The sequence below is a fragment of the Sus scrofa genome, chromosome 3, assembly GCF_054392235.1.
Source record: "Sus scrofa isolate SSC_HxYL_T2T_F1_AM1 chromosome 3, Sscrofa_HxYL_maternal_Yorkshire_Landrace_v2.0, whole genome shotgun sequence".
NCBI lineage: Eukaryota > Metazoa > Chordata > Mammalia > Artiodactyla > Suidae > Sus > Sus scrofa.
In genome coordinates this window covers 93,690,533-93,702,500 of record NC_139385.1, presented here as the reverse complement: position 1 = coordinate 93,702,500, position 11,968 = coordinate 93,690,533, and the positions used below count along the sequence as shown (strand labels likewise).

The following is an 11,968-nucleotide window of genomic DNA, read 5'->3' as shown; positions in this document are numbered from 1 at the left end:
AGTTGAGGAGGTTATAGCAAACAGAAACCAAGTTGTTTATCTTGAAACAATCTCAGCCTCATTCTAGAACAGTGCCCCAATATTCCTGGACTTGTTCTGGTGCTCAACGTGTGGAAAACCAACGCACTGAAGAATTGGATGATGTTGTACCACTTACGGAACCGCTCTTAGGTGTCAAGTCTTGTGCTATGCATTCCACAACATGTCCCTTTTCATCACCACAACTTGCAAGGTGGGAAATATTATCCCCGTTTTTCAGGAAGAAACTGAATCTCCGACAAGTTACGTTACTGCCCTGAGGTCACACAGTGGGGAGAAGAAATTGGAATTTAAACCCAGGCCTGCCTGACTTTAATACAAATTTTATTTTTGTACTTCTGGTCTACACAATCCAGCCTCCCAGAGTTACTCCAGAAGAAAAGACCAATCATCTGAAAGTCTCTTTACCCATCACCACACAGAGACCTGGATTCAAGGGATTTAAAGACATGAGAGTTATTCCTGAAAAGACTAAGGAGAATCATTCATGAAGGTGGTTTCTGAAGACAGTGCATCAGGAATCTGGGAGTCTGGATGTCAGAATGTCTGCTAATACATTCTATGGCTTCAAAATAAGTCACCAAGTCTCCCTATTGACACCAGAAATCTACCTGTCTCTCTTAATTGTAGATTAGGTATGAACACTGAAATCATTTTAAACTCTTCAGGAAGAAGTCCACCCAAATCACCATGATTAGCATATAATCATGTTGTAGCCATCAGGGCTGTCCCCACTTATTCTGATTCTACTTCCAGACAATATGGTAGGATTTGATCTGGTGTGCCCATGGATCTTGCTTTAGCCAATACAGAAGGTGATAAATCCGAGCAGATTTAAGAGCAGCACAATTCTCCATATCTGTTCATCCTTACAGCAATGATGTTCAAATGGACCCTTCATCACTTTAAATCCCTGAGTGACTAAATGAGCAAAAGTTCCTTGCTGACCCAAGATGAATATGTAACATGAGTGTAAAGTCATAGAGGTGTTCGGCTAGTTTGTTACTGCAGCATAACCTAGTCTACCTGAGAGATGCCAGTTACATAGACCTGTTTCTATAGAGTACCAACAGGGGAAACAGGCCAGAAAATAAAGAAATTTGATGAAGAAAATCCATTCATTTAAGAAATATTTATTAAGCACTTATTTTTGTGACAAGGTAGCTGATGTGCCAGAGATGCATTGTTCTTTGTGAACGAGGAAATCCAAAAGGGCATCTTCTATCAAAAAACAAGAAGCAGTTTTTCAAGAGGCTTACTTGAAATTGGAAAAATATCTGCCTTTGATTTAACTGATTTATAGTCTAGGGAAAAAAGAAAAATACCTCCCTAAAATTACCTACAAATCACCTCTCAAGCAAATCTGGCTAGATGTTTTCATTCTCTTTTAATTCTCTACAGTTATTCATTTATAAAGGTATGGCTAACTGCACCTAAAAGAGGGAAAGTTTTAATCCAAATATATTAAAAACATTCCTAGATGGTGACTACCATTTCTATAGACTTCTGCCTAAGGCTAATATTAAGACCAGGATTTTTTTTTTTTTTTTTTTTTTTTTTTTTTTTTTGCTTTTGCTTTTTAGGGCCACACTTGTGGCATATGGAGATTCCCAGGCTAGGGGTTGAATCCGAACTGTAGCTGCCAGCCTAGACCACAGCCACAGAAATGCAGGATCTGAGCCACGTCTGTCCTACACCACAGCTCACGGCAACACTGGATCCTTACCCACTGAGCAAGGCCAGGGATCTAAACTGTGTCCTCATGGATGCTAGTCAGATTCATTAACAGCTAAGCCATGACAGGAACTCCTTTTTTTTATTTTTTTTTTAATAGACCCTCCAGCTCAATGGGAAATCCATCTTTATTACCACTTAGAGCCAAATAAATAAATAAACAGGCTTATGGTTTCCCCATTTTAAAAGGTTCATGTAAACTTCAGTTTTGTTTGTGAGAAAACAATTGTCCATTGTAATGAGTTCACCCTACAACTTTGTTCTCTTTTTCATCTCCTATTGGGCTTCCTTCCCAGGGCCAGTAAGTCTTTCACATTTCTGAGTAGTGGCATTCCATCATAAATGACCTAAATGTATATAGCATAAAAACTTAGAAAGAACTTCTTTAAGAGACTTGCTATGTGAGAAAATATAAAATACCATAGTCTCATGACTACTTTTTCAAATCTTTTCAATTATTATACTTGTCTATGAAATTGGAGTTTGCCATAACTAAGCTCTTCCATATAGTAGAGAGGAATTCATGTCTATAAATATATATTTGTATGTATATACATATTCTATGTATGTACATATATCATACATATGTATTATATTTATATAAATACATGTATTTGTATATATGTGTTTACACACACACACACACACAAGTTGAAGAGATATGTGATGTTAGAGGCAAGTTTCAGGACTAGGAGAGAAATTGTAGAGTGATCAGAAGCAGCACTGTGTTGGGAAAAGCCCCGGATCAGCTACTCCCAGTCTTTGTCCTTCAAGCAAATCACTTTACCTCTTTGAGCTTCTGCCATATCACCTTCAGAACAACAAAAAAGGGCTTTCAAATGCCCCTTCTTGCTTATCCTTCCATGAATCTACTACAGAAGCTGCCTCCACTTTGAAAATTTTATTGAGTAAATTAAAAGTCTGTGTAGCTAGGATTCCAACTGGGTAGAAATATGTCAGCCAACAGCAAAAAGGTAAAAGTCAAAGATGAAAAAAGTTATGACATCAGAGTAATAAGATTGCTGGAAACATTTCTTCTTTTTTTTTTTTTACTTCTTCCAAATTCACTTAATGTTATTGCTATATTACATTTATAATTTTATAAATCAATAATAAACTTAGCAATCTGTGCAGAAGGCAGTGTTTATAATGACCCCCCAGAGAGTGTCAATGCAGGAATATAAACGCCTCCTTTAAATTTATCAGCACACAACATTTACTACACACAAATCCATAGGAATATCAATCCCAATTTCTCAAAGCCAAAATTCTCTTAAGCAACACAATTTATTTGTCTAAAGATATCAAATAAACTTGTTTGGCAAAGAGTTTCATTTTTCAATTGTCTGCTTTGGCACTGTGCCAACTACAATACATGTCTCATGTCACCCCCCATCTTGCCCTGTCCACCCTTGCACACATGCTTGTAGACATGACAGAGTTGGCATTCTCAGGTTAATACTTACGTCAAAGGTCATAAAAGTCATGTTAAGCAGAAGTGCCCAGGGAATTTGGGTCTCCCTCTATTACCTTCTTCTCTCCCATTGTCCAAGTTTTGACAACATAATGTGATTACATAATAACTCAGGCAGGAAGAAAATTAGACACCACACAGGAAGCCCAGGTGAGGCCCCCATGGAGTTATCTGAGCACATTATCCTGCTGCATGTGAAGTCAGGCAAGAAACAAACTTTTGAGAATTTTGGAGCCCTGAAAATTCCCACTCACTTCCCCACCCAACCAAAAGCAATCTCTTCCATGGGAGAAAATCTGTGCCTTAGAAGACGGTATTTTTTCCAAATCATACACTGATAGTAACAAATGAATTTCTTCAATCACAAAAAACTTCGTGGTCCAAAGAACCAAAAACTTAGCTACCTCCTTCTCAGTGCATTCTCGATGTCTCAAAATGACCCTGAGAAGTGAGTGCCTTTTGACCCACAGCTGTAACAGCCTAATTTCTGAATAGCATGTCCTAAACTATTAGCACTAAAACCACCTACAGTTAAGTCAAAATTAATTTTAAAATCTCTTTCTTTAAGACTATTTGGATAGTTCTCATGTGAATTCGACATCCCAGAAACTGAGGAGCTCACCCAATAAACAGGCTCTCTCGGTAGCTTTAAAACCCTTACCTGTAAGATCTCAAATCTGGTTGCTGCCAATACTTCTCTGAAGTTCACAAAGAAAGAAAATGCACCTGACACATGTCCCACTTCTCCACAATGAATCTGACTTCAGCATCGATATGCCTCCTCTTACCTCAACAGAATAAAACTGCACAGAGCAGGGAGCCAACAGGAATCCTTGGCAACAACCAAAAGAGTGAGATGATATTTCAGAATCATTTTCCCTCCTCATAAACTCCAATCTTTCATCTCATTATCATTTTAAGGGGGTTCCCGTTTTCTTACTCAGCTACTGCTTTAGCTTTTATAGTAAAAACAAACAAATGAACAAACCAAAAAAAAGATTTCTTTAATAAAAATCTCTGGTCTTGCCCCTTTTTAGAACATTCTTTGCCTATCTAAGATTAGTAGATCCTTAAAGAAGACAGAAAACTGGTAAAGGGAGATAGAACTAGAACAAGAACTACCTGAGAATCCCTGAGACCATGCACTGTATCATTCAGCACATTACAGCAGATAAGTCCCTAGTCTCTGAAGCCAAGATACATGGAGATACTTGGATTGAAATCTCAGCTCCATCACTTACCAGCTGTAATCTTGGGCAGTTAATTTCATCTTTCCACATCTCAGTTTCCTCCTCTGTATAACAGGGATAATAATCATGCCTTCTTCAGGGGGTCCCTGTGAGGATTAAATAAATACTTACAATGGTACTTGGTACAAGGTAACTGCTATGAATTACCTATTATTATCACCAGTTTAACCAACTATGTCTTTGGATAAGTAAACACTTCCCCTCCTTGAATCTCCATGTTTAAAACAAAATTTATAATATCCTTAGCCACCCAACTTACCTCATAAGGTTGTTGAAAAGATTAAATAAACTGATTGATGTGAAACTAATCATTGGGATGATCCGCAGTATCTACAATATTTTTAATATATCTCAATTAAAGCTGAAGCTTTCATTTTAAAGGAATTAAAAAGAAAATCAATCCTAAATTGGCCAGAAAACCCACTGTGAGCCAACCTGAGAGGGAGACTGGGAAGGGAACATGACAACCTAGTCTTTACTTCCAACAGTATATTTCAAGCCCACTGTATAGAATGAATTTGGGGGATGTGATGACAAAGCTGGATCACTGTGGCTCTACGGCAAGCCATTTGTGTTTGCTCTGAATGACAAGACAATATACTTTCTAATCAATTATGTCTAACTACTCTGAGAGAGTACTCTGAAATCAGAAACATTCTGGGTGCTGCTAGTAATTGCTGGGCAATGCAATTTCTGACCCCAATAACTATCCTAGCGGGGATTGGCACATGTTATTGTCAGAATCCTAGTAGCCAGCCAGGCCAGATGATGATTTGAAGTTTGGACCTCACAAATACAAGCCACCAGCTCTCCCTAAGTGCTGGTTGGACTGAACTTCTGGATTGAAATGACCATTTGTGCTGATGCCAGGTGAGCATGGCTGGAAGCAACCAGATTGCCAAATGAGTCAAGTTCATTGACACTCCAAGTCAATGGTTAACTTACCACGCATGCAAAGACAACTTTACTACTGCATATTTATAGAGATAATAAGAATAACTAACATTTATTCAGCTTGCTTTGAGCTAGGCATTGACCTAAGTGCTATATATAAGTTATCTCAATCCTGAAACAAGTCAGTGAAGTGAGAACTATTATTATCCCCTTTTATAGATAAGTAGACTAAGGAATAGGGATGGCAAATATTGTGCTGAAGGTAATACAACATTCGTGTGGGACATCTAGGAACTAGTAGAACCAGAATATGCGTCCAGGAAGTCTGATTCACAGAGCCCCAAATTTTAGCAAAGTACAGTAATACATACATTGGGGCATGTATGTTCACAACTGTATAACCTGAGGTAATTTCATTGCACACCAGTCTCCCTAGGGATGGTGACTCAGGTGGTCTTGTCTCAGATCTTTTCAAGAAACACAAGAAACACTTGAAGGCTCTTTAGGTGAGAGAACATGGGCGCTTAGCTTGATTCCAAGGATCAAGTTTAGACAAACATAACTATGTGAAACTACATGAATATTCCTCCTTGCTGTGTACAAACTCTCAGAAATAATTACACCATCCTGGTGGGATGCCATATCATTGTCAATCAAAATGTAATCAATAGCTGGTCAAAAACTTACTGTGACTGCCCCTGGGAATATACAGGTGAAGACAGAACTCATGAACCCTGCCCAGATGGAGATTTTTACAGTCTGCTAGAGAAGACAGACATTGAGGGAATAATTATAAATGATTAAGGCAACAATGACAAGAAAGCAAAACGCTCTTAAGAAAAATAAAGAGTGCTTTTGAGAAAATGGAGAGAAGGGGAGAGGTAGCTAATTTCCTTTAAACCCATGGCATCCTTCTTGGAATTTGAACTGAATGCTTTCAAAATTGCCCCAAATCCTGAAATCACTTAATAAATATTTCTGAATTAATATCCTAGACAAGGGAAATGAGGTAATGCTTGCAAACCAGAGAAACACGTGGCCGTTTCTTTATACTCCCAGTGTTGGGAAAAAGTTGAAATGAGCTCAAACAGAGAATGACAAGAAATACGGGGCAAACTTTGCTGTGGTTACAGCACTAGCCACACTAGCCAGATTGTTTTGGGCCTCACTTTCATGAGGCTTAAAACAATCAGGAAGGGCTTAGACACCCAGCCAGGATAAATACCCCACCAGGAGCCTGATCAAGGAGAGACCCAAAACCCAACCAGCCCAGGCTCTGTTGTGGTGCCCAGACACACATGTGGGCGGCTCCATCAGCCAAAAATGTTGGCCCTCTCTGGGGTCTCCCCACCCCCCACCAATCAACACATTCTTAAAGTTGCCTCAGGCTGCTGAAGCTCATAATCAGACCTGGGTTGGATTGCAAACATCTCTATAATGCCAGTGCTGGCTAACGTGATTAAGCACAGAGCATTAGCCAAATAAAAGGGATGGGGGACAAGGAGCCAGAAAGGCAGGGAGATGGAGAGAGAAAAGGAGTATGCAATCTGCACAAAAAGGGGAAAGGAAGTGGAGAAAGGCCTTGTGGCACTCCCAGAGAGAGGAAATTCAAAGTCAAAGGAGCACCTGAATCCAAATTATTTACTGCTTAGCCAAGCTGCCAATATTGTGCATCTTCTATGAGCCAGTTTTCTGCCCTGAGGATGCTGTAGTGAACAAACAGGTACCAAGCCCACAGCCTACTGGAAGGCAGACTCAAAACAAACACCATTAAAGCCCAATGTTTAAGGCATTCACCAAGACTGTACACACTTTTATGGTAGGTTTTTTTGGGGAGGAGGGAATGCATGAATAAAAATAAAAAAACAAACAAATGACTACCCCCACTGTAGTGGTTATTTCTGAGCATCAACTTGGCTACACTATGGTGCCCAGCTGTTTGGTCAAACACTAGTCTAGATGTTGCAGTGAACGTAATTGTTAGATATGATTAATATTTACCATCAGTTGACTCTAAGCAGATTACCCTCCAAAATATAGTAGACCCAATCAGTTGAAGCCCTTAAGAGTAAAAGCTAAGGTTTCACAAAGAAAAAGGAATGGTGCCTCAAGACTGCAACACAAAAATCCTGCTGGAGTTTCCAGCCTGTTGTTCTGCCCCACAAACTTTGGACTTGCCAGCTCCCACAGTCACATGAGCCAATTCCTTAAAATCTCTCTATACAAACATAAAGGGATAGAGACAGGACATAACTATACAGATAGGATATATGACATAGAATATGTATATATATACAAACATACAAATACATATATAGTATTTGTTGTATTTCTCCGGGGAACTATGTATAACACGCCCATTAAATATGCCCACTTACTGTAAGGCAGGCCCTAATTTCAGGAAAGTTAAGATGTGAAAACTTGCGCTTCTTAGAATCAAGATTAGATCATTGCAATTAATTTAATAATTACCAATGTACTGAGAACTGCATAGATGAAACAGAGGATGCTATACCAGTGAATGTAGAAACAGCCCCCATTCCCCAACCAAAGGTGTGCCTGAATGTTGGGTCAGCAGAAACATGAAGCATAAGGAGGCATCACCAGCCAGGAGATAAAATGGGCTCAAGCAGCAGAGGGAAAGGAGGGATTCTGATAAAGTATGAGGGAACCTGAATGTGCTACCCACAAACACAGCCCCCAAACTCAAAGTCATTACCAGCTTACACTGCCCACAGTCCAGTGCCTGGACCAGCCCCACCAGTCTCTTCCCTGGGTCCTGGGAGAGCTGCCCTGGAGCAGAGCAGGCTCAGGCCTCCAGCTTTCCCATCCAAGAAGCAAAGTCAAGAGCTGGGATCCCACTCCCTCCTTGCACAATCCCAGAAGGGTTAATTCCCAACTCCCCACCTCCCCCACTGTAAGTAGTGGCAATCTTTCCTAATCATTTCCATTTCTATTCCTCTTTAATTCTCCCATTCCCCTCTTTGTTTTCATGACCTGTGGGAACCTGAACTCCAGCTGGAGGTAGAGTCTGCCTTTATACTTAAAGCAGATATTTAAGCAATTATCCTGTCACTGGGCCTAGCTTTGCCTCCTCCATATGGGTTGCTCCCAAGCAAGGAATTCGGTTTCTCCTTTGTTCCTGGTGCACTGAGTAAAATTGTTCCAGAAAGCCCTTGCCCTTGAGCAATGGGGCTGGGCATATGGGGGTAAAACCGTCTGGGGACCCTCAGTGTCTAAAAAGAGGCAAGGAATAGGTGTCTGTCCACCTCTTTGGCTCTGTACCCCCAATTCCCTCCCAGACATGCTGTCTCCCTTTGTCAGCAGAGTTGATGAGAGGATTCCCATCTGCCCTGACCAGAATTTGGATGCTGTGATGATGAGGCAAACTCCACCGCTGCAGGTGCACAAGCTTCCCTAGGGCCCAGATGACCCAGCAGTAGGAGTCAGTGATCAGGCACCCAAAAAAGATGCAGGTAGAGCCCCACTGGGTTTGCTATGACCTGAAGGTACCACCACGGATTGGTCTGAGGACCAGGGTGTCCACAGAGAACCTCTGGTATCACTTTCATGTGTCTGCTATAACAAATTACTACTTACTGGGTGGTTTAAAACAACAGACATTTATTCTTTCACATGTCTAGAGGCCAGAAGTCCAAAACTATTAACATGGGGCCAAAACTCCCCTGGAAAAAACAAGGAGTGAATCCATTCTTCCAATTTCTAGTGGCTGAGGGCATTCTTCAGCTTGTGGCCACTTCACTCCAACCTCTACCTCCACAGTCACATCATGTTCTCCTCTGTATGTGCGTCAAATCTCTCTCTGCCTTTCTTTTGCCTTTTTTTTATTTTGTTTGGGGGGGGGGTGTATGGGTTTTGGGGGGGTTATGTTTTGTTTTGTTTGCTTTTTAGGGCCGCACCTGGGGCATATGCAAGTTCCCAGGCTGGAGGTTGAATTGGAGAGGTAGCTGCCAGCCTACACCACAGCAACAGCAACGCCAGATCCTTAACCTACTGAGCAAGGCCAGGGATCAAACCCATGTCCTCATGGATACTAGTCGGGTTCATAATCCACTGAGCCACAACAGGAACTCCCTCTCTGCCTTTCATATAAGGCCACCTGTTGAGAGTATTTAGGGCCTCTCACCTGCATAATCCAAAATAACCATCAAATCTCAAAATTCCTAATTTAATCATATCAACAAAGACTTTGCCATATAAGGCAATGTTCAGAGGCTCCAGGAATTAGGAATGATATCTTTGGGGAGCCATGATATCTTTAAGGTAGCCTACAGCAATCTTATGCCTACGTTATCTCCAGGTGAGAGATGGGTCCAAGAGGGATGGTGGGGTATGCTGCTCTCCCACCCTAAATTCCTAGATGTTGAAGGGAAAGCAGGGTCTTAAAAGACAAGCAGCAGCAATGACCAGCCCATTCACAGCCACAGAGGTCAAAGGGAAGAGAGTGGGGTTTTAATGTCCCATTGCCAAAAATAATGAGTAGAATTAGGTCATAAAAGGAGGTCTGGGCTCAATCCACCATTACTAACAATGTGGCTCTGAACAAGTTAACCAGATGGTCCAAGCCTCAATTCCCAAATCTATTAAATGGGCACAATAATGCCTACCTTACTGAAAGTTTGTAAAGATAATACTTGAGTATTCACCATGTGCCAGAGATTATGGTCAGCACTTTGCAAATATTTTCTACTTTAATCCTTAGAGAGATAAATGAGGTAAGTATTGTTATCCCCATTTTACAGAAGAGTAAATGGAGACTCAGAGTAGTTACATAATATGTCCAAGATCACACAGCTTAAAGTAACTCACAGGAGTTCTCGTCATGGCTCACTGGTTAACAAACCTAACTAGTATCCATGAGCATACAGGTTCAATCCCTGGCCTTTCTCAGTGGGTTAAGGATCTGGCATTGCTGTGAGCTGTGTTGTAGGTTGTAGACTTGGATCAGATCCTGCATGGCTGTGGCCAGCGGCTACAGCTCTGATGAGACCCCTAGCCTGGGAACCTCCATATGCCACAGGTGAGGCCCTAAGAAGACATAAATAAGTAAGTAACCCACAGATCCTTGTTTTGTAGCCAGGTCTGACTCCAAATCAAACATAAAGCAATCAGCACAAAGAGAAGTTAAACCTGGTTCTCATCCTTGGCTCCACATTAGAATCACCTGGGAAGCTTACACCACTTAGATCTCCAGCCCACCCTGATCAAATAATCAGCATCCCTGGCAGTCGGCCTGAGCATTTGATAAAAACTCCCCAGGTGACAAGTGTGCAGCTTGGGCCCAGAACCACCCACTTAAATAAATCTCTGACCCTCCTCCCCAGCACTCCACATACCCCACTCCAACCAGAGCATCTGCTCTGATCTCCAACTGCACATCCTTAGTTGGCTCTTCTTGATGGTCTTGATACTTGATCTAAAACAACAAAGACATTCCTTGCTAAGCAAAGAATATCCTCAGTTATTCACTCAGGTATTCATTTGTTCACTTGATGAATGCAAACTTCATGTCACTTTCTTTCCAGCCCCTTAGAACAGTATCTAGTACCTAGTAGGTGTTTGATGAATATCATTATTTCATTCCATGTCTACTGTACTCGAAGCAATTATAAATTTTTTTTTGTTACTCATCAACCCTTAGATTCAATTCTTTCCCATTCTGTCTACTTCTTCTGCTGCATTGGGACAGGTCCTCTGATTCCTAATGTCTTCACTCTGGGCATCCTTTATGTGGGCCTGTATCTTTCTTTCCCTATTTCCTACCTTACACCACCTTTGGTAGGCTACACAATGGCCACCCAAAAGATATCCTCGTTCCAGATCCTGGAATCTCTAGTACTACTTTTTGGGGGGAAAGTGTCTTTGCAGATAATGATTAAGAATCGTGAGATGAGGACATTTTCCAGGGTTATCTCTGAAGGCCCTAAATGCCATCACAAATGCCCTAAGAAAGAGGCAAAAGAAAGACAGAAGAGAAAGTGGGTGTGACCATGGAGGTGGAAATTGCAGTGATGTGGCCACTAGCCAAGAAACACCCCTAGCATCAGAAGCTGGAAGAGGCAAGGAGCAGATTTGTCCCTAAAGCTCTCAGTGGGAGCATGAGCCTGCTGACATCCTGACTTGGGCCCAGTAACTGTGATTTCAGATTTCCTCCCTCCAGAACTGTAAGAGAGTTGTCCGTTTGCTAATGCATTACAGCAGCCACAGGAAACTAAGACACCACTTATCATGACCTTTTCTGTGTGCCCACCTTAGGGCTCAAACCACACCCTCTCTGGCCCCCAAGCCCTAGTCCTCCCTATGCCAGGTTACTGTCCCGCATCATCACTCCAGAGGGACTTTTAATCCTCCTGCTCAATCCTGAGAGCAAGGGCCTGGGATTTCCTCTCTAGGCCAAATGGACACATTGCCAGGCACCACATTCAGAGTCTTCAGGACAAGACCCTAGAAGAGAAATGGAATACAAGTCTGACCCTTAGGGACCATCAAAACCCCTTCCATGGACAGCCCAGCAGGACAGTTCATGTGCTGGGAGTGCCGAGAAATGAGTCACACA

At 41.6% G+C, this 11,968-nt stretch overlaps 1 long non-coding RNA gene across 1 annotated transcript in view; it reads right to left on the bottom strand.

The window, feature by feature from the left end:
* LOC110260009 (uncharacterized) overlaps window positions 1-11,968 on the bottom strand; it is an 822,333-nt gene that overhangs the window by 652,046 nt on the left and 158,319 nt on the right. The window contains exon 3 of the long non-coding RNA XR_014841892.1: window positions 4,489-4,583. This is a non-coding gene — a long non-coding RNA (uncharacterized LOC110260009). The remainder of the gene's footprint in view (window positions 1-4,488; window positions 4,584-11,968) is intronic.